The sequence below is a fragment of the Trachypithecus francoisi genome, unplaced genomic scaffold (genome assembly GCF_009764315.1).
Source record: "Trachypithecus francoisi isolate TF-2019V2 unplaced genomic scaffold, Tfra_2.0 Lachesis_group21, whole genome shotgun sequence".
NCBI lineage: Eukaryota > Metazoa > Chordata > Mammalia > Primates > Cercopithecidae > Trachypithecus > Trachypithecus francoisi.
The window spans coordinates 21,220,747-21,240,224 of NW_022681467.1; the positions used below are offsets into that span (position 1 = coordinate 21,220,747).

The window sequence follows — 19,478 nt, forward strand, 5'->3', positions numbered from 1 at the left end:
TTAAAAAATCATCTTGCAGGCATGAATGAAACCGTGAATGTAGATAATGATCATCAGGAGATGCTAGAACCACGATGTGAAAGGTTTACAGGGAACTTTATGATGAAGAGATCAGGCTCACATCACCTGAACCTACTGAGCATTACGTTAGCATCACCAGACATAGCAAGGAGCCCTCCAGATGGGTAGCCATAGCAAAAGCACAGTATCTCTTATCAAGTCTTCTTCCCTAAAAAGCTGAATCTGAACAGGCCTTTAGACCCGACTTTCCAATGTACAGGGAATACATGGGACAGAGTACTACAGGATGCAGATGACACCATAGGGAGCAAAAACCCAAACTCAGAACACGGAACATTCTAGAAGCCAATTGATTCATCCTCTCCAAAAAAAACCAATGGCATTAAAACAAAAAGAGATGTAATATTGCTATGGAACAAAAGAGACTTAAGAGATAATAATAACCAAATGCAATGTACGAACCTTTCTAATCCTGATTCAAACAAGCCAGTTATAAAAAGATATCCTTGAGATAATCAGATAAATAAATATGCATCCTGGCTAACACAGTGAAACCCCATCTCTACCAAAAATACAAAAAATTAGCTGGGCATGGTGGCATACGCCTGTAGTCCCAGTTACTTGGGAGGCTGAGGCAGGAGAATTGCTTGAACCCGGGAGGCTGAAGCAGGAGAATCACTTGAACCTGGGAGGCAGAGGTTGCAGTTAGCCAAGATCGCACCATGGCACTCCAGCCTGAGCAACACAGAGACTCCGTCTCAAATATATATATATGTGTGTGTGTGTGTGTGTGTGTGTGTGTGTGTGCGTGTGTGTGTGTGCAGAGAGAGAGATATATATAGGCAGATATATATATATATAGGCAGATAGGTGATATCAAAGGGATTGTTGTTAGCTTTGTTGAGTGTCAGCTTTATTGAGTGTTTTGTGGCATGTGTTTTTCTTTTTAAAATTTTCTTATCAGTCAGAGAAGCATGCTAAAGTATTTACGAGAGAAATGATAGTATCTTGGATTAAAAAAAAAATGTTTTGTCTTTTATTTGTTTCCATTCCATTTAACAGAAGTTCAAATATCTTGGATTTGCTTTAAAACAATCCGGTACAAATACGAGAGGACAGATAAAACAATTCTGGCAACTTGTTGGTAATTGTTATCATTGTAGCTGAGTGATGAGTATATATTCTGCCTACCTTTGTATGTGTTTGAAATTTTCCATAACAAAAAGATAAAAGAGAAAGCCAAAAAAAAAAAAAAAAAAAAGAGGTAGGGGAGCGCCAGGGCACTGGTTCTGAATCTGCTCCTAACCAGTTTTGAGCTTGAGCAAGTTAGTTCAATTCTCTGGGTTTCAATGTCCTTAATCAGTAAAATCAGTAATGCAATGATGGCCATCTAATACCCGACTTCTGTGGTTCTTTATTCTCTTTGACTTGGGAACCATTTTTATTTAATTATATTAATTTTTTTTAACATTAAAAAAAAGATAGGGACGGGGTCTCCCTGTGTTGCTCAGGCTTATCTTGAACTGCTACCCTCAAGCAATCTTCCCGTCTAGGCCTCCCAATGTGCTGAGCGTGAGCCACCATGCCGGCCGGGAGCCATTTTTAAATGCCTTCTCTGTGACATCCAGGAGGGGAAGGCAACCATGGTGTGGGTTGTATCAGGAGGTGTGGGCTTCCTGAGGGAAGTGGAATGCAGAACCACTCCAGGGTTAAAAGGTGATAATGAAGAGTTTATTTGCATTTTCTTAGCTAAACAAGGAACTACAAAGGGGAAGAAGGATTCATCTGACGCAATTTCTCCCCACCCCCTTTTTATTTTTTCAGTGTATGTTGTTGGGTAATTTCTGTACAGGGTTCTCTATGCTGTGGGTCTAGATGGGAGAATTGCTTGCTCACCCATTGGCCTAATGCAGAAGGAACAGCTTTCCTCAGCTGCAGGGGTGTAACTGTTTCCGCTCAAGAGACTCTTACCCAACATTTTGTTCATTGTAAACAAAATTCTAGGTATGTGGGGAAATGTCTGCAATGAGGCAAGAGCATCTTGTGAGCAGAGGGTAGAAAGCTCTTGGTGAGCATCTATAGGATTTCTACATTATGAAATGTAGAAACCCCAGTCTGGCTTCTGAATTCTTATACTCTGTCAGCTAGTATTTGTCTAGGGCATATGCACTGACTGTAATATTAGATTGAGCCAAATGTCTATAGGAATACACATCTGCAAAAAAATGCACCCTTAAGAATGAATTGGGAGTTAGTTATACCATTGTTATTCAGCAAGCAACAGGGAGATGACTGTGGATTGATCTATAATTCTTTTAAATTCGGAAGTCAAGTTGCATAGCTTTAAATACCATCTATGTGGTATAGACCCTCAGATTTATACCTGCAGCCTCATCTCTCCCGTTAGCTGCAGACCCCTATTAGACAACTGCCTGCTCAAAATCTGGCAGGTGGTCTAGCAAGTCTTTCAAACTTAACATATCCCAGTATGAACTCACGTGCAACCCCTTCCTCTCAAACGTTCTACTTGCAGTCTTCTGCATAACAGGCAGCTCCATCCTTCCAGTTGCTCAGGTCAAATTTTAGTCACCTTTGATTCTTTTTTTTTTTTTTTTTTTGACAGAGTCTTGCTCTGTCACCCAGTCTGGAGTGCAGTGGCATGATCTTGGCTCACGGCAACCTACGCCTCCCGGATTCAAGCAATTCTCCTGCCTCAGCCTCCCGAGTACCTGGGATTACAGGCGAGTGCCACCATGCCTGGTTAATTTGTGTATTTTTAGTAAAGATGGAGTTTCATCATGTTGGCCAGGCTGGCCTCAAATTCCTGACCTCAGGTGATCTGCCTGCCTCGGCCTCCCAAAGTGCTGGGATTACAGGCATGAGCCACTGCGCCCGGCCCAGCCTTGATTCTTTTACTTTCATTCCCAAACTCCAATTCATTCAAGCAATCCACTCACCGTGGCCTCCCAAAGTGCTGGGATTACAGGTGTGAACCACCTTGCTCAGCTAAATTTTCTAGTAGCCCTATTAAAATAAGTAAAAAGAACCAGGTGAAATTAATTTCAACTATATATTTTATGTAGCCCAATAAATCCAACATGAAAAACACATTTTGTTTAGAGATTTCACTTTCTGAATCATTGCCACTTTCTCTAACACTTTCCTGTCCTTGGTGATATCAGTATCTTTGTAAATAATATTTCCAAAATACCTCTCAGTTTCCTGCCAGTGATCCTGTCATCTCCCCAGTCTTTCATTCCCATGGTCATATCCCAGAGCTGTCCTGTCAAATAGCGACAACCTTTCCGTAACAGAAATGGCATGCATCACGTTCCACTCCACTGTTCACTCCCTCTGGCACTCTCCCTGTGCTGACACCACCAGTGCATCCTTCCCAGCTTCTCTGCCCATGGTCCACCACATCTCATGCTCTCACTGACTGACCTGCCAGCTGTAATGAGACTGTCAGCTGCTAGAATCTCTTCCTTGTGTGTGCTCAAGGCCCTTGCCCTGTCTTGGCTCCATCACTTCCCTCTTATTATTTTCATCTCACCTCCAAGTCTGAATCTGCACCCACACAGCTGAACCTGGCTGGGGAGAGCAAGCAGCACCTAAGGTCCCCTCATGGTCATGGCCACTAACTGGTCTCAGTTGGCCCCAAATCTTTGACAGTTCCCTTCAACCTCCCATTCTCCTAGATGCTATTTTACTATCCGTAAAAGGACACAAAAGACCCCACTTTGCTAAATTCATTTTTCCCCTAATTATATCACTTAGGAAAGTTAACGATACCCTGTTTTCTTGATTTGTAAAAGAGAGATAATGTTGAATATAACTTTACATAACTTAGGTAAATCACGTACCAAAAGTCTGCTTGTCAAAAATTAGAGATGCTGGCTGAGCACGGTGGCTCACACCTGTAACCCTAGCACTTTGGGAGGCCAACGTGGATGGATCATTTGAGCCCAGGAGTTTGAGAATAGTCTGGGCAACATGGTGAAACCTGGTCTCATTAATTTAAAAACAATTTAAAAAATTAGATATGTTAGGCCTGGCATGGTGGCTCATGCTTGTAAACCCAGTGCTTTGGGAGGCCCAGAGGGTCACCTGAGGCCAGAAGTTCAAGACCAGTCTGGGCAACAAAGCAAGACTCTGTCTCTACAAAAAATAATTTGAAAACTATAGGTGCTTGCCTATAGACTTAGGTACCCAGGAGGCTGAGGTGGAAGGATCGCTTGAGCCCAGAAGTTTGACACTGCAGTGATCCATGACTGCGCCACTACACTCCTGCCTGGGCGACAGAGTGAGACCCTGTTTCAAAAAAAACAAAAAAAATCACATGCCAAATATGCTCTGATAGGAGTTGGGTTTTTCCACCAAAAAAAAAAAAAAGAAAAAAAAAAAAGGTCAGGCACAGTTGCTCATGCTTGTAATCCCAGCACTTGGGGAGGCCAAGGAGGGCGGATCCCCTGAGGTCTGGAGTTCAAGACCAGCCTGATCATGGAGAAACCCCATCTCTACTAAAAATACAAAATTAGCCAGGCGTGGTGCTGCATACCTGTAATCACAGCTACTTGGGAGGCTGAGACAGGAGAATTGCTTGAACATGGGAGGTGGAGGTTGTGGTGAGCCGAGGTTGCACCATTGCACTCCAGCCTAGGCAACAAGAGAGAGACTCTGTCTCAAAAAAAAAAAAAAAGAGAGAGAGAGAGAGAAAGCTCTACCTGTTTACCCGATCCTAAGCTGAATGTTGCTGAGTGTTGCATCTGTGCCTGAGCTGGGTGGGTAAGCGTGAACTGCTGAGCCTGGGGTGGGTGGGTAAGCATCAACTGCTTGTGCCTGAGCTGGGTGGGTAAGCATGAACTGCTGAGCCTGAGCTGGGTGGGTAAGCATGAACTGCTAAGCCTGAGGTGGGTGGGTAAGCATGAACTGCTGAGCCTGGGGATCTGGGTAAGCGTGAACTGCTGAGCCTGAGCTGGGTGGGTAAGTATGAACCGCTGAGCCTGGGGCGCTGGGTAAGCGTGAACTGCTGTGCCTGAGCTGGGTGGGTAAGCGTGAACTGCTGAGCCTGAGCTGGGTGGGTAAGCGTCAACTGCTGTGCCTGGGCTGGGTGGGTAAGCGTGAACTGCTGAGCCTGAGCTGGGTGGGTAAGCGTCAACTGCTGTGCCTGGGCTGGGTGGGTAAGCGTGAACTGCTGAGCCTGGGCTGGGTGGGTAAGCGTGAACTGCTGAGCCTGGGGTGGTGGGAAGGACCTGGATTCCCTGTGGTTGTTCCGTCTAGATGAGAAACATGCACAGCAAAGAGACTGCGGCCAATAATCTTATGACCTTTTTTCTGATAATACATTTCTAATTACTGTTCTCACTAATTCCAAGCTAAGGGCCATTCTCAATTGGTGTAGGATTGAGCATATACATAATCATATAACCGAGACTTCAGCAGTAAAAGCTGAGACACATGTGCAGGCTAGAGGGAGCCTTGTGTGCTTGAGGAGTGTGGGCCACCAGGAAAGCAGGTTCTCTCTGCCTCTACTCACTGTGCGTTCCATTGCCAAGGTTCCTGAAGTTCTAATCCTTTCTTTCCCCATCTGTAAAATGAGGATAATAATCACTATGTCAGATGGCTGCAGTAAAGTTTAATGCAACTATGCATGTAAGGCATTGATAATGTGCCCAATGTCGTCTAAATTTTCAGGAAATAAACAGCAACAATTATGACACATGCAAGCCATGAACCCAAGTCGGTCATCTGCACTGAACAAACCCTTTCATCGAGTATCATTGACTTCTGGCTTCAGGTGCAACATATACACTCTTTACCAAAAGGTGAAGAGTTCTGGCCACGCTCAGTGGCTCACGGCTGTAATCCCAGCCCTTTGGGAGGCTGAAGTGGGAGGATCGCTTGAGCCCAGCAGTTCAAGAACAGCCTGGGCAACATAGTGAGACCCTGTCTCTATTATAACTAAATACATACATACATACGTAAGTTTTTTTTAAAAAGGTGAAGAATTCTGAACTACATAATTTCCTGTTACCCTTTGGATCTCTTCATCTACCTCAGAAATGCTGTGTGTGTTTGCAACACATTATCATAGAAACAGGCATCATAACCTTTTAAGTGTAGGGCTTTCCAGGGTGGCAGGGGTGTTACTAGAGAGCAGATTAATTGCTGTCATCTCAGTGGGCAGGAGCTTGAAATGCTGTGTGCATGTGCTGCCATCTTGTGGTATCTTGGGGGAACATGTGTCCAATTATTCTGGAGTCGCTAGCTGACTGGGTGACTTCTAACCTTTTTGAGCAGGATTGCAGGATTACATGTTACATGTTACATACATACACATGGTACATAGGCACCCATAAATCCACCCCAAAAATGGTGTTCCGGACAATGGGTTATTTCACCCATGAAATTATTTACAGGTTGCTCTAAGTGTAGGAGAAGGGAGGACAAGGCACATCCGTGTCTAAGGAGGAAACATATGCCCCTTTGCAGGCCCAGGAGGCTGTCCTGTGGAGGGAGGCCCTGTTTCCTAAGTGCTTCTGAGGGAAGCAGATCTGGGAAACTGAAGGCCTTAGAGATTCAGCTCAAGATGTACCCAACTCTAGACTGAACTCCTCAGTTCTGCTGGTGTGCCAGCACTGCTCGCCCCCAGCCCCTCAACACACACCTTAACTCATTCTCTGGAAAGCTACACACATTCCAAGTAAGAGCATGCAGTGCCAGTCCCCAGGCTGCTCTGGACATTCACGCACTGAAGGGCATTGGGGTTGTGTCCAGTTTGGGGCTACTCTGCATCAATCGGCTATAAACACTTGTGCACAGGCTTTCGTGTGAACTAAGTTCTCATTTCTGTTGGCTAATTCCGAGAACAGTAAGTACTAAGTCATATGGTAGTTGCATGTTTAGCCCTTTTTTTTTTTCCACCCAGGCTGGAGTGCAGTGGCACTATCACTGCCCTTCCCTCAGGTACTTGATTCCGGGAACTGACTTTCAACCTGCCTTTGCCTACCTCTCAGTCTCAGAGGAACCCCTTCGTTGAGTCTTTTCCTCCTTCTAGCTCCTGCATTTCTCTCACCCCATCTCACCTCCGCCTGTCCATCATGAGCCTATTCTATTCCCTGTCCTAAGTTTGCACAAGAAAAAAACCTGAGGCTCAGATTGGGTAACACGGCCACAGGTTGACAGCCCAGATGTGATAAGCAGGAACAGAGAGAGCAGAGTCCCCAGGTGAATGGTTAGGCCTTGGGGACTTCAACAAGGAAAGGTGAGGTGCTGAGGCCTGGGGCTCTGAACCTGAGGAGTATAGGACACTGGGAGGACAGCAGGTGGAGTCATGGCTAAGGGAGCTGAGAACATTCCTGTATCCTTGATTCTAGCACTAGGATCAACCCCAGGAAGACACACGTGGGCCCTGTCAATGGAAAACTTTGTGCTGGTGGGGTGTCCTAGAAGGGAGCAGGACAATGGGGTGGAGGGTCTCTCAGTCCCTGGCTCTGTGTGACAGGCATTGGGTGATGGTCAGGAAAGACGTTACTTTCTATCATTTTGATTTCTTATTCAGATTTTGCATGAACTGAACAGTCAGTTTCTAAGAGGTTCTATTTCAGGAAACAGCAACCTTCTTCCCTGGGCTGTCCTCTGTACCTGCCCCTCAGGATGCCATTTTCTTTCCTTTCCTTTCCTTTTTTTTTTTTTTTTTGAAACAGAGTTTCACTCTTGTTGCCCAGGCTGGAGTGCGATGGCGCGATCTCAGATCACTGCAACCTCCGCCTTCCAGGTTCAAGCCATTCTCCTGCCTCAGCCTCCAAGTATGTTGCCTAGAATGAAAGAATGACCTTGAGAGAAGTACAAAAATCATACAAAAAGAATTGAAAAGAAAAGGCAAAGCAAGGTTTATGGAGTACATTCACCACCGAGTATGCTCACCGAGTATGTTGCATGAGAATCGCTTGAACCAGAGAGGCAGAGGTTGCAGTGAACTGAGTTTGTGCCACTGCACTACAGCCTGGGTGAAATAGCAAGACTCTGTCTCAAAAAAAAATTGTGGCCAGGCGCGGTGGCTCACACCTGTAATCCCAGCACTTTGGGAGGCTGAGGTGGGCAGATCACGAGGTCAGGAGTTCAAGACCAGCATGACCAATATGGTGAAACCCTGTCTCTACTAAAAAATACAAAAATTAGCCGGACATGGTGGCACTTGTCTATAATCCCAGCTACTTAGGAGGCTGAGGCAGGAGAATCACTTGAACCTGGGAGGTGGAGGTTGCAGTGAGCCAAGATCACACTATTGCACTCCAGCCTGGGCAACAGAGTGAGACTCTGATTCAAAAAAAAAATTGAAATGAGTAGCGTATGCATGCATGTGGTACCAGCTACTTGGGAGGTTGAGGTGGGAGGATCACTTGGTCTGGAAGGTCAAGGCTGCAGTGAATTGTGATAGCACCACTGCACTCCAGCCTGGGTGATGGAGAGAAAAACTTTAAAGAAATACAATAGTCAACATGAAAGAACATATAAACACATATATGTTATGCAGAAAAAGAACTAATTCCAGAACTCATCCCAGTGTAGCCATTGCTCAGCTCCAGAAACGAACTTCTATGATTACTTTTGCAGACTTCTCTGTACCCACCTTGGCAACCACTATTCAGAATTTTATGTTTTTCAATCAATTGCCCTTCTTTGTAATCTGCCTCAATTCTTTGTATTTGCGTAGATTACATGGACTAGTTTTGCAAGCTTTTTATGCCCCACTGTTCTTTGGATCTCCACACCTTGTTTGTGACTTTCCTGCATGTTAGAGCATGAAACCTGTGCAGTATTCCACTGTAATGACTGTAGCGCATATCATTTCTCCATTCTTCTGTTAATGTACATTTGGATTGTTTTCAGTTTTGCTGCCTTGATCAATATTTACCTGTCTTCAGGACACATGTGCAAAGTGCTGTGTAGTAGTGGAATTGCAGGGCCAGAGTTGCATGTTCAACTTTATTGGATAAGGCCAAACTGTTTTCCAAAGTGGTCACACTGATTTAGACATTTGCCCCCCACCCCCATCCCAGTGAAAACAGGTTCCTCCTATTCTACTTCCTTGCAAATACTTTGGATTCTTGCATTAATATTAACGCTTCACTTTTTACTCAGTGACAGGTAACTGTAAGGTTATTCATAGGAATACATCTCTCATTCCTCCTCCTTCAAAATGACTATCTTTCATGATACTATTACCAGCGGTGAATCCATATGGGTCTGCAGCAACTCAATTCTTGCCTCCTTGATGGAAGGAATTCATGTGAGTGGCAGAAGGTGGAGTGAGCAACCAAGGCAAGTTTTAGAGCAGGAGTGAAAGTTTATTAAAAAGTTTTAGAGGGGGAATGAAAGGAAGTAAAGTACACTTGGAAAAGGGCCAAGCAGGAAACTTGAGAGATTGCCCTTTGACTTGGGGTTTTTTACATTGGCGTGATTCTGGAGGGTTGTGTCTCTCTTCCCCTTATTCTTCCTTTGGGGTGGGCTGTCCCCATGCAGAGTGGCCTACCAGCACTTGGGAGGGTCTGCATGCACAGCGTGTTTACTGAAGTGGTATGCATGCTCACTTGAAGTGTTTTTCACTTACCAGTGGAATGTTCCTAGAGGAAGGTCATATGCCAGTTTAACTCTGCCATTTTGCCTCTTAGTGGGCATGCTTGAGCTCATTCACCAAGCCCTAAAATCTTATCAGGAAGCTGCTAAAGCTGCTAATCACCAGCTTCAGGTGTTTTGTATCTAGTGGGAGACTGCCATTCCCTTGTGCCAGCTGTGACCAATTAGTATTTTAGCGAGACAGTTTAACAACCACCTAACCATCACCAGATGATTGTCTGACGGTCCTGGTGGTGGGGGCCTCTCCTTCCCTGCTCATGTCTGTCTAACTACCTACTCTAACATTTCCCCCCTCAAGATTCTAGATCCAATTCTGGAAAAAATGAATGAAGGTCAGTCTTCTGTAGCTGCTTCCTGCTGACAGAGGGGTGGTAGTGTCTGTTCTGTGGGTTTTGGCCTCTTGCTAGCTGTCAGAGCAGGGTGGCTCCATAGGTTAATGAAAACGGTATCCAGCCAGATCTAACAGAGACAGGGAATTCACCTCTGTTGTGTCCCACTATTGGGCAGTCTACTGGTCTCCTGTAGAAGGGTGACTCTTGATCATTGAGAGGATGGTGTCCCTCACTGAGGATCATCTGGAGCTTGGCAGCCCAAAAGTGAGAGGAGACAAATCAGGTGATTAGATTTAGAAGACATGGACAAAAACGAGCAAAAGTAGGAGAGTAACAAGTGGACCTAAAAAGAGAAAAACCCAGAGAACCATTTGCGTGTTGCTTCCTAATCTAATAACCTGAGAGGCTTGTTCCCATCAATTAGAGGCTCAATTTAGGAGTTGTCTGATGTTGTCTTGTACTTTTGCCAATCCATTTACCCCAAAGCAACACTGGTTATCTAAGGCTAAGCAAATTCCTCCCTGTGCTTCCATTAACATATTTAGTCCTTGGAGACTTTGGAGGACTATAGCTCCTAAAGAGTCAATTTGTTCTTACACTAACATTGTTAAAATTTTAGTCATGGCCTCAATGTTGGCTATTTCATTTGAGAGTTGGCTATAGATCAAGGAGACTTTTGTGACTCCAGCAATTCTGGTTTCCATACAGGGTATAATGCCATGTTCCACAAGAAGCAGAATTAATTGGATAGCCCTCTTCACCTTGGGCAAGATAGGATGCCTGTAGATTGGTGCCGGAAGAGAGAGATTGCCAGGGACTATGAAGATGTCTGGGGATACATAGCCTATGGTACAAGTTTCATCCCAGTTAGTGGGGAGGCATTGGTGAACTGATTGGCCACAAATATAGATGGCTCCTGGGGTTTTAAGACAAGTAGGGATGTCCAAATGAAATAAGTGGGTGAGGACAGCTTCAAAAAATCCTGAGGCTGCCATCATGCCCAGGTAGCTCATGGCTATTGTCATACCTGGTAAGACTTGGGCGCATGGGGTTGCTAGCTGATTCCAATAAGTGCCCAGAATTAGAATATTGATCCAGATTTTTATATTACCCATGCCTCTTATTTCATCTGAGCTATAGTCAGAGATCACTGGTTGGTTCACAGAAATAAGCAGGATCGCCGGGCGCGGTGGCTCAAGCCTGTAATCCCAGCACTTTGGGAGGCCGAGATGGGCAGATCACGAGGTCAGGAGATCGAGACCATCCTGGCTAACACGGTGAAACCCCGTCTCTACTAAAAATACAAAAAACTAGCGGGGGGCGGGGGCGGCGGGGGCCTGTAGTCCCAGCTACTCCGGAGGCTGAGGCAGGAGAATGGCATAAACCCGGGAGGCGGAGCTTGCAGTGAGCTGAGATCTGGCCACTGCACTCCAGCCTGGGGGACAGAGCAAGACTCTGTCTCAAAAAAAAAAAAAAAAAAAAGAAGCAGGATCAGTCTAAATTGCAGGAAAAAAACCTCAAAAACAATGGATGAGACTAGAATCTAATAACAGGTATACCATAGTCATAGTTTTGTTTTGTTTTGAGATGGAGTTTCACTCTTGTTGCCCAGGCTGGAGTACAAGGCATGATCTCAGTTCACTGGAACCTCTGCCTCCCGGGTTCAGGTGATTCTCCTGTCTTAGCCTCCCAAGTAGCTGGGATTACAGGCACATGCCACTATGCCTGGCTAATTTTTTGCATTTTTAGTAGAGACGGGGTTTCTCCATGTTGGTCAGGCTAGTCTCCAACTCCCGACCTCAGGTGATCTGCCCGCCTTAGCCTCCCAAAGTGCTGGAATAACAGATATGAGCCACTGTACCCAGCCTCATAGTTTTTTTTTTTTTTTTTTTTTTGAGACAGAGTCTCTCTCTGTCGCCCAGGCTGGAGTACAGCGGCACGATCTCAGCTCACTGCAAGCTCCGCCTCCCGGGTTTACGCCATTCTCCTGCCTCAGCCTCCCGAGTAACTGGGACTACAGGCGCCCGCCACATCGCCCGGCTAGTTTTTTTGTATTTTTTTAGTAGAGACGGGGTTTCACCGTGTTAGCCAGGATGGTCTCGATCTCCTGACCTCATGATCCGCCCATCTCGGCCTCCCAAAGTGCTGGGATTACAGGCTTGAGCCACCGCGCCCGGCCCTCATAGTTCTTAAAACATACTTTTTCTCTCTCCAGTCCTCATTTTTATTAAAAACAGACCATGATAGGACTGATTTGTTTGCAAAATAAACTTTAGTCTTATTATACTTGGCCTGATTATTTGCATAAAGCACAGCAAGAATAATTATTTGCCATATAGGCTCCTTTTTATATTGGCTTTGATGGAACATGGTTCCATGAGAAATCTCAGATAAGACTTTAAAGCCTTGAGCCCAGCCATGGTTTTCTGCCAACCATATCTGAATGAGTTGAGTAAGTTTCTCTCCTCTTGAGGTCTTAATAGAGGATCCTGGGCCTGCTAGGAACTGATATTCTTTCCTTACCACAGGTCAGGAACCCTGTACAGGAACTATATAGACTAGTTATGAGGCCAGTTTTCTCAAGGGGATTTTATTGTCTCTATAAGTCAACTTTGATTCCTTAAAGTAGTCTGTATCTCAAAGCAAGAGAATGAGGGGTGGGATGTAGTGATGTCACAAGAGTCCCATTATGACCCCTACCCCATCATTGGAGCAAGGACTGGCTAAGCCTGAGCAAGGGTGGGGGAAATAAATAAGGCACTGTTGCTAGGGCCTGAGCCCAGCAGAGAAAGGCTGTGTGCAGAGGGAGGGCCTCGGGTCCTGCTGCTCCTCCTGGACTCCTTCATCCCAATCCCTTCACATCCTCCTCTAACAAGGACTCCCACATCCCTCCCCAGCTAACTTGGATCCTGCTCAACGCAACACCTGCCTTTCCTGAGTCCCCGGGTTCCTGCAGGCCTCGGGGTCCCACAGTTATATCTGCTGTTCCTGCAGGTCAGTGGCCAGGGTGGGGGTGGGTGGGGGTGCAGAGGAAACCTCTTGAAATGGGCAGGGCACAGATGAGGCCTCCACCAATCTTGCTGGATGAGAACTTCCCACCATCCTGGAATCCTTCCTGGGTCTCCAGTTGACCACCCTCCTGCTTCTACCTTTTTCCTTGTTTTGGTCCTGCTGTTGGATTTCTGTAAAAATCCGCCTGCCTCCAGCCTCGCCTGATGATCAGTTCCTTTCTGGGGTCATCAGGTTGCTTCGGATTGGGGTAACCATGGTAGGGATGGTGACTTGAGATTCCTGGGCCATAATGCAGGTGAGAAATGCACCCTAAGAGTGAAAAGGAACAGTGTCACTGCTGAAGATGGGACTTAGGCAACACATGTCCCTTAAATCCAGTCCATGAGGGTACCACAAATACCACATTTTTTTCAAATTCTAGCAGAGAGGTTGTACTGGGTTGAGAGAGAGGCCTCAGAATCAAGACCTTGTCTCCTGCCACCGTTTACCCTGGTGAAGCTCCCAGGCCAAGCAGAAACTTCCAGGTCGAACATATACAGCCTTCAGCCCTGAGAGAGGAGGTGGCACTAACACTCCAAGCGGGCGGCTGCTCTGTGGTCTTCTGCTGCCTGGAGAGGTTGCCTCCATCACTGGTGCCCACCTGAGGAATACTCAGGAACTACTCTTCAAAGGTACACTCAGATGCCCACTCTGCAAAGCCATTTTGTTTCTTTAATGTACCTCTGAAATCATTTGTTAACAAAGCATTTGGAAATCCACCTGTCTTCTGTATGTGGCATATCTATAGACACTGAGGGTGAAAAACAAGGGCAAGACTCGATTCCTTTTCTTTCTTGCTTGCTTTCTTTCTTTCTTTCTTTCTTTTTTCTTTTTTTTTTGAGACAGAGTTTTGCTCTTGTTGCCCAGGCTGGAGTGCATGGTGCAATCTCGGCTCACTGCAACCTCCGCCTCCAGGGTTCAAGCGATTCTCCTCTTTCAGCCTCCCAAGTAGCTGGGATTACAGGCTCATGCCACCATGTCTGGCTAATTTTTGTATTTTTAGTAGAGACGGGGTTTCATCATATTAGTCAGGCTGGTCTCAAACTTCTGACCTCAGGTGATTCACCTGCTTCAGCCTCCCAAAGTGCTGGAATTACTGGTGTGAGCCACTGAGCCTGGCCCGATTCCTTTTCTTACGGAGCTCACAGTTCACTAGATGAGACAGAAGGAAGCTGATTCTGAAAGGAAACAGGGTGTGGTAAAGATGGGGCAGAGGATTGAGCACAGAGAGGATCAAGAGAAGGGGGAGAAAGACCATTGTCATCGGTGCAGCTTTTCTGGGGAGCAATGTGTGAGCTGAGCTTTGTAAAGAAATGAGGTTTTAATGAGTGTGGGAGGAGAGCCCTCCTGAGATGTATGGAGAGACCAGTGCCCCTCCTCCCCGCCGCTCCCCCTCCTGCAGCTGTTCCCTTCTTCCCTCTGTCCCTGCTCAGCAGTCACAGCAACTCTCCAAATCATGATGCTCAAAATGCCACATCTAAAAAGAACATCTGGGTAGGTGCCTCTGCTTCTTCTGACTTGGCCTCCCTTCCCTGCCCTCTTTGGGTCTCATGTAGTTCTTTCCCCTCACCCAACCTCCACACTCCCTCGACAGCAGATGAAAACATTTGCTCTCTGAATCCCCGTCTGCTTGTGTGTGATTATATCCTCTGTGAGTCAACAAGGTCAACATATTCCTCATTTGGTTGTGGGATTTTTAAAAAATGTCTCCAACAGGCTCTGCCCCTAAGAAAGTAAATTCATGCACCTACAAAGAGAAAGGAAAGGGACAGCCATCTGCCTTTTGACTCCTGAGTTTCCATTTGCACCCTTCAACACTTACTAGGACTTATATGAAACTATGTGACAACTTTTTATTTCTATTAAACAAAATACAGCTTTCTTCCTTGTATCTGAAGAAGTTGGCACCCTCTACGCAGAATAGGAGACGCACAGTTCCAACAGTTATTGTATACATCACTGACCATGTTAATGACTACACAAAATCAATCACGGGTCCACCAAATATTCTGTTGAAGATTAAATTATAAAATTAAACTCCAGCAACGTGCATACAGTTAATAAACCCAGGGAAAAGATCAAAATGGGACCTATATAAAAATTTTAAAACTTTTTATTTATTCTGTTTCTCATGCTTGCTGAGGCTGGAGTGCAGTGGTGTGATCTCTGCTCACTGCAGTCTCCACCTCTGGGGTTCTAGCAATTCTCCTGCCTCAGCCTCCTGTGTAGCTGGGACAAGTGCATGCCACCATTCCTGGTTAATTTTTGTATTTTTAGTAGAGACGGGGTCTCGCCATGTTGGCCAGGCTGGTCTTGACTCCTGGCCTTAAGTGATCTACCCACCTTGGCCTAACAAAGTGCTGGGATTACAGGAGAATGAGCCATCAGACCCAGCTTTTTTTTTTCCTTGAGACAAGGTCCCACTGTGTCATCCAGGCTGGGGTGCACTGGCTCAATCATGGCTCACTCTAGACTGGACGTTCTGGACTCAAGTGATCCTCCCACCTTAGTCTCCAGACTAGCTGGTACTATTCACACTGTACACAAAAATTAATTCAAAATGCATCAAAAACTTAAATATAAGAACTAACTATAAAACTTTTTGAAGAAAACATAGATAAACGTAGATAAGTCTGTGACTTTGGATTAGGAAGCAATTTTTTTTTTTTTTTTTTTTAGATGGAGTTTTGCTTTTGTTGCCCAGGCTGGAGTGCAATGGCACCATCTTGGCTCACCGCAAGCTCTGCCTTATGGGTTCAAGCAATTCTCCTGCCTCAGCCTCCCAAGTAGCTGGGATTATAGGCATGTGCCACCATGCCTGGCTAATTTTGTATTTTTAGTAGAGACGAGGTTTCTCCACGTTGGTCAGGCTGGTCTCCAATTCCCGATCTCAGGTGATGTGCCTGCCTTGGCCTCCCAAAGTGCTAGGATTACAGGTGTGAGCCACCGCGCCCGGCCACGATTTCTTAAATATGACACCAAAAGTAAAAGTGGCCGAGCATGGTGGGTCACACCTGTAATCCCAGCAATTTGGGAGGCCAAAGCGGGAGGATCCCAGGAGTTTGGACCAGTCTGGGCTACATAAGGGGACCCTGTGTCTACAAAACAAAATTAAAAAATTAGGTGTGGTGGCGTGTGCCTTCAGTCCCTGCTACTCCAGCTACTCTGGAGGCTGAGGAGGGAGGATCCCTTAAGCTGAGGAGTTCTAGGCTGCAGTAAGCCATGATTGCACCACTGCACTCCAGTCTGTGTGACAGAATGAGACCCTGTCTCAAAAAAAAAAAAAAAAAAAAAAGAAAGAAGAAAGAAAAAAAGTACAGGTGACAAAAACAAAATTGGACTTCACCAAAATTTTAAAAATTTGACTTCAAAGAATACCACCCAGAAAGTAAAAAGACAAGCCATAGGATGGGAGAAAAACCTGGCAACTTGTTTATCTCATAAGGGACTTGTATCAGAATACACAGGGAACTCTTACAACTCAACAAAAGGAAAATAACCCGAGTGAAAAATTTGCATGGACATTTCTCCAAAGATAATATACAAATTGCCAATAATCACATGACATGATACTCAACACCATTAGTCATTAGGGAAAGGCAAATCAAACGTACAACAAGATGCCACCTTATACCCTTATGTGATAAAATCTACAGACAAGTACAAGTGTTGGCAAGGATGGAAGAAAAAACCCTTATCATTGGTGGTGGGAATGTGAAATGGTGCAGCCACTTTAGAAAACAGGTTGACAGCCAGGTGCGGTGTCTCATGCCTTGAATCCCAGCAATTGGGAGGCCAAGATGGGCGGATTGCCTGAGGTCAGGAGTTCGAGAGCAGCCTGGGCAACACGATGAAACCCTGTCTCTACAAAAACAAAACAAAACAAAACAAATAAAAAACAAACAAAAAAATAGTTCTGCATGCATGGTGGCGTGTTCCTGTAGTCTCAGCTACTTAGGGAGCTGAGACTGGAGGGTCACTTGAGTCCAGGAGGTCGATGCTGCAGTGAGTGGTGTTTGTGCCACTGCACTCCAGCCTGGGTGACAGAGTGAAACCCCCTCTCTGAAAAAAAAAAAAAAAAAAGAAGAAGAAGAGGGAAAACAGGTTGGCAATTCCTCTCAAAAATTAAACAGAGTTATACTTTGACCGAGAAATTATACTCCTACATGTATAAGCAGAAATGAAAACATAAATCTACACAATCTTGTACAAAAATGCTCATAGCAGCTTTATTCATAATAAACAAAAGTGGAAACAGTTCAAAAGTCCATCAGCTGATGACTGGATAAATATCATATATGCATACAAGGGAATATTTTTCAGTAAAAAAACTAAGTTCTGGGCCAGGTGAGGCATCTCATGCCTGTAATATGGATGCTTGAACCTGTGCATAGGTATTGCACAGGCTGAAGGAGGAGGATGTTTTCACCCCAAGAGTTCAAGACCAGACTGGACAACATAGCAAGACCCCTTTCTCTACATATATATATATATAATATATATAGAAAATGTTATATTAGATGGTGCCGATGATTGCACAATTCTGTGAATATACTAAGAACCAGTGTATATTCTCTTAATTTTATTTCATTTTATTTTAGAGACAGGGTCTCACTCTGTCACCCAGGCTGAAGTGAAGTGGTGCAATTTCGGTTCAGGGCAACTTCTATCTCCTAGGCTCAAGCGATTCTCCTGCCTCAGCTTCCCGAGTACCTGGGATTACAAGCACGCACCACTACACCTGGAAATTTTTTGTATCTTTAATAGAGACGGAGTTTCGCCATGTTGGTCAGGCTGGTCTTGAACTCATGACCTCAGGTGGCCCGTACCCCCCACCCCGCCCCCTCGGCCTCCCAAAGTGCTGGGATTACAGGCATGAGCCACCGCGCCGGGCCCAGTGCACGTTTTAAATGGGCGAATTACATAGTGTGTTAATTATAACTTAGTAAAGCTGCTAAAAAAAAAAAAAAAAAGATAAAAAAGTGAGGTGGATTAAAGGGTCCATGGAGGAAGCCGCCCCGGCCTCCTTCTCGGCTCTTCCTCTCTGGGGACCCCACAGGGCTGTGCGTTTGACAGGCAGTTGGGAGACCCCGGTGGCCGGTTTTGGTCAGTCACGTGGACACGCGGCTCAGCCAATCAGAATCTCCCGGCAGTTGGTTCCTGGAGGAACTGACGAAGCCCTTGTCTCAGGGTCCCTGTCTTGGGGAGTCGGGACTACTGGGTCACCCTGGGTAGTCGGGAATTTAGACTGAGCTGTCTTGGTCACTCAGGAGGCAGTTGGCAGAGTATTCATGGTCAGGGAGGTGACCCGTGGTCAGCAGGGTCAGGCCACCCAGGGGCAAAGGGTGCTCCTGCACCGGGCCCTGGAGAAGGACAGACCGGTGGGGACACGGCGTTGGCGGGGGAGCCTCCGCGGATGGGGAGTCACCACCTGCCGGGTAAGAGGGGACTGGACACAGGGGCCAGAGCAGAACAAGCGCTCCCTCCCGGCTCAGGCCGGGTCTCACCCTGGACCCCTCCCTGTCCCACAGGGCTGGCCTCCTTCGGAGCTGGCTGGGAACAGACCAGGATGGAAAGGGGAAGTAGGAGGAACTCAGAACACGGGGATTGGGGCCGATCCTGGGGTCTGAGCTGTGGGGTGAGGAGGGGATCACCTGTCCCCTGGGGAATGAGGATGTCACCCAGCCGTGGCCGATGCTGGGGGTCATGATCTGAACCTTGACAGGTTACCCCAGGGCTGCCTTCCTGTTCTCCTGAGCTGTCAGGGAGACTCCCTGCTCTGTTTTGTTTTTAAGTGACCAGAGACAGACATGTAACATAGAAAACGCTATCACTTTGATCATTTGTTTCAAATGAAAGAAAAACCGACACAATTGGGTTTCTGGTGGGAAGCGCTTCCCTCCAACTCCAGGAACTCCATTAAGGAGTTAAGAGAGCACAGAGTCCTATCAGCAGACAGAGACATGCTGGGCAGTGGTGACCTGGGAGCCACCCTGGGACATGGAGATCTCCAGCTCTACCCTCTGTGCAGGGAGATTCCTTTCAGAAGAAATCTCAGGACAGAGTGGGAGAGTGTAGGGACCAGTCACAAACAGGCTTGCTGCTAGGACCCTTAAGGCATGGGCAGGGTGGGTACAGTGACCAGGGCCAGGAAACTTACAGACCCACGAAAGAGTGTCAATTTCTTTCAAAGTCAGGAGAAAAAAAAATTGAACTATATGAAATTAATATAGTTACCATTATACCAGTAACTCGTAAAATCAAGCTTCAAACTTTTTTTTTTGGGGGGGACGGAGTCTTGCTCTGTCGCCAGGCTGGAGTGCAGTGGCACCATCTCGGCTCACTGCAACCTCCTCCTCCTGGGTTCAAGCCATTCTTCTGCCTCAGCATCCCCCGTAGCTGGGATGACAGCCGCCACCACCACACCTGGCTACT

General features: G+C 46.1%; 1 long non-coding RNA gene across 1 annotated transcript; it reads right to left on the bottom strand.

Annotated features, from left to right (window-relative positions):
• Window positions 1-5,556: 5,556 nt before the first annotated feature.
• Window positions 5,557-12,609, bottom strand: LOC117068493. Its single transcript, XR_004431153.1, has 3 exons — window positions 12,516-12,609; window positions 10,142-10,241; window positions 5,557-5,608 (listed from the first exon to the last, which is right to left on the bottom strand). It is a non-coding gene; the product is annotated as an uncharacterized LOC117068493 (long non-coding RNA).
• Window positions 12,610-19,478: the final 6,869 nt, after the last annotated feature.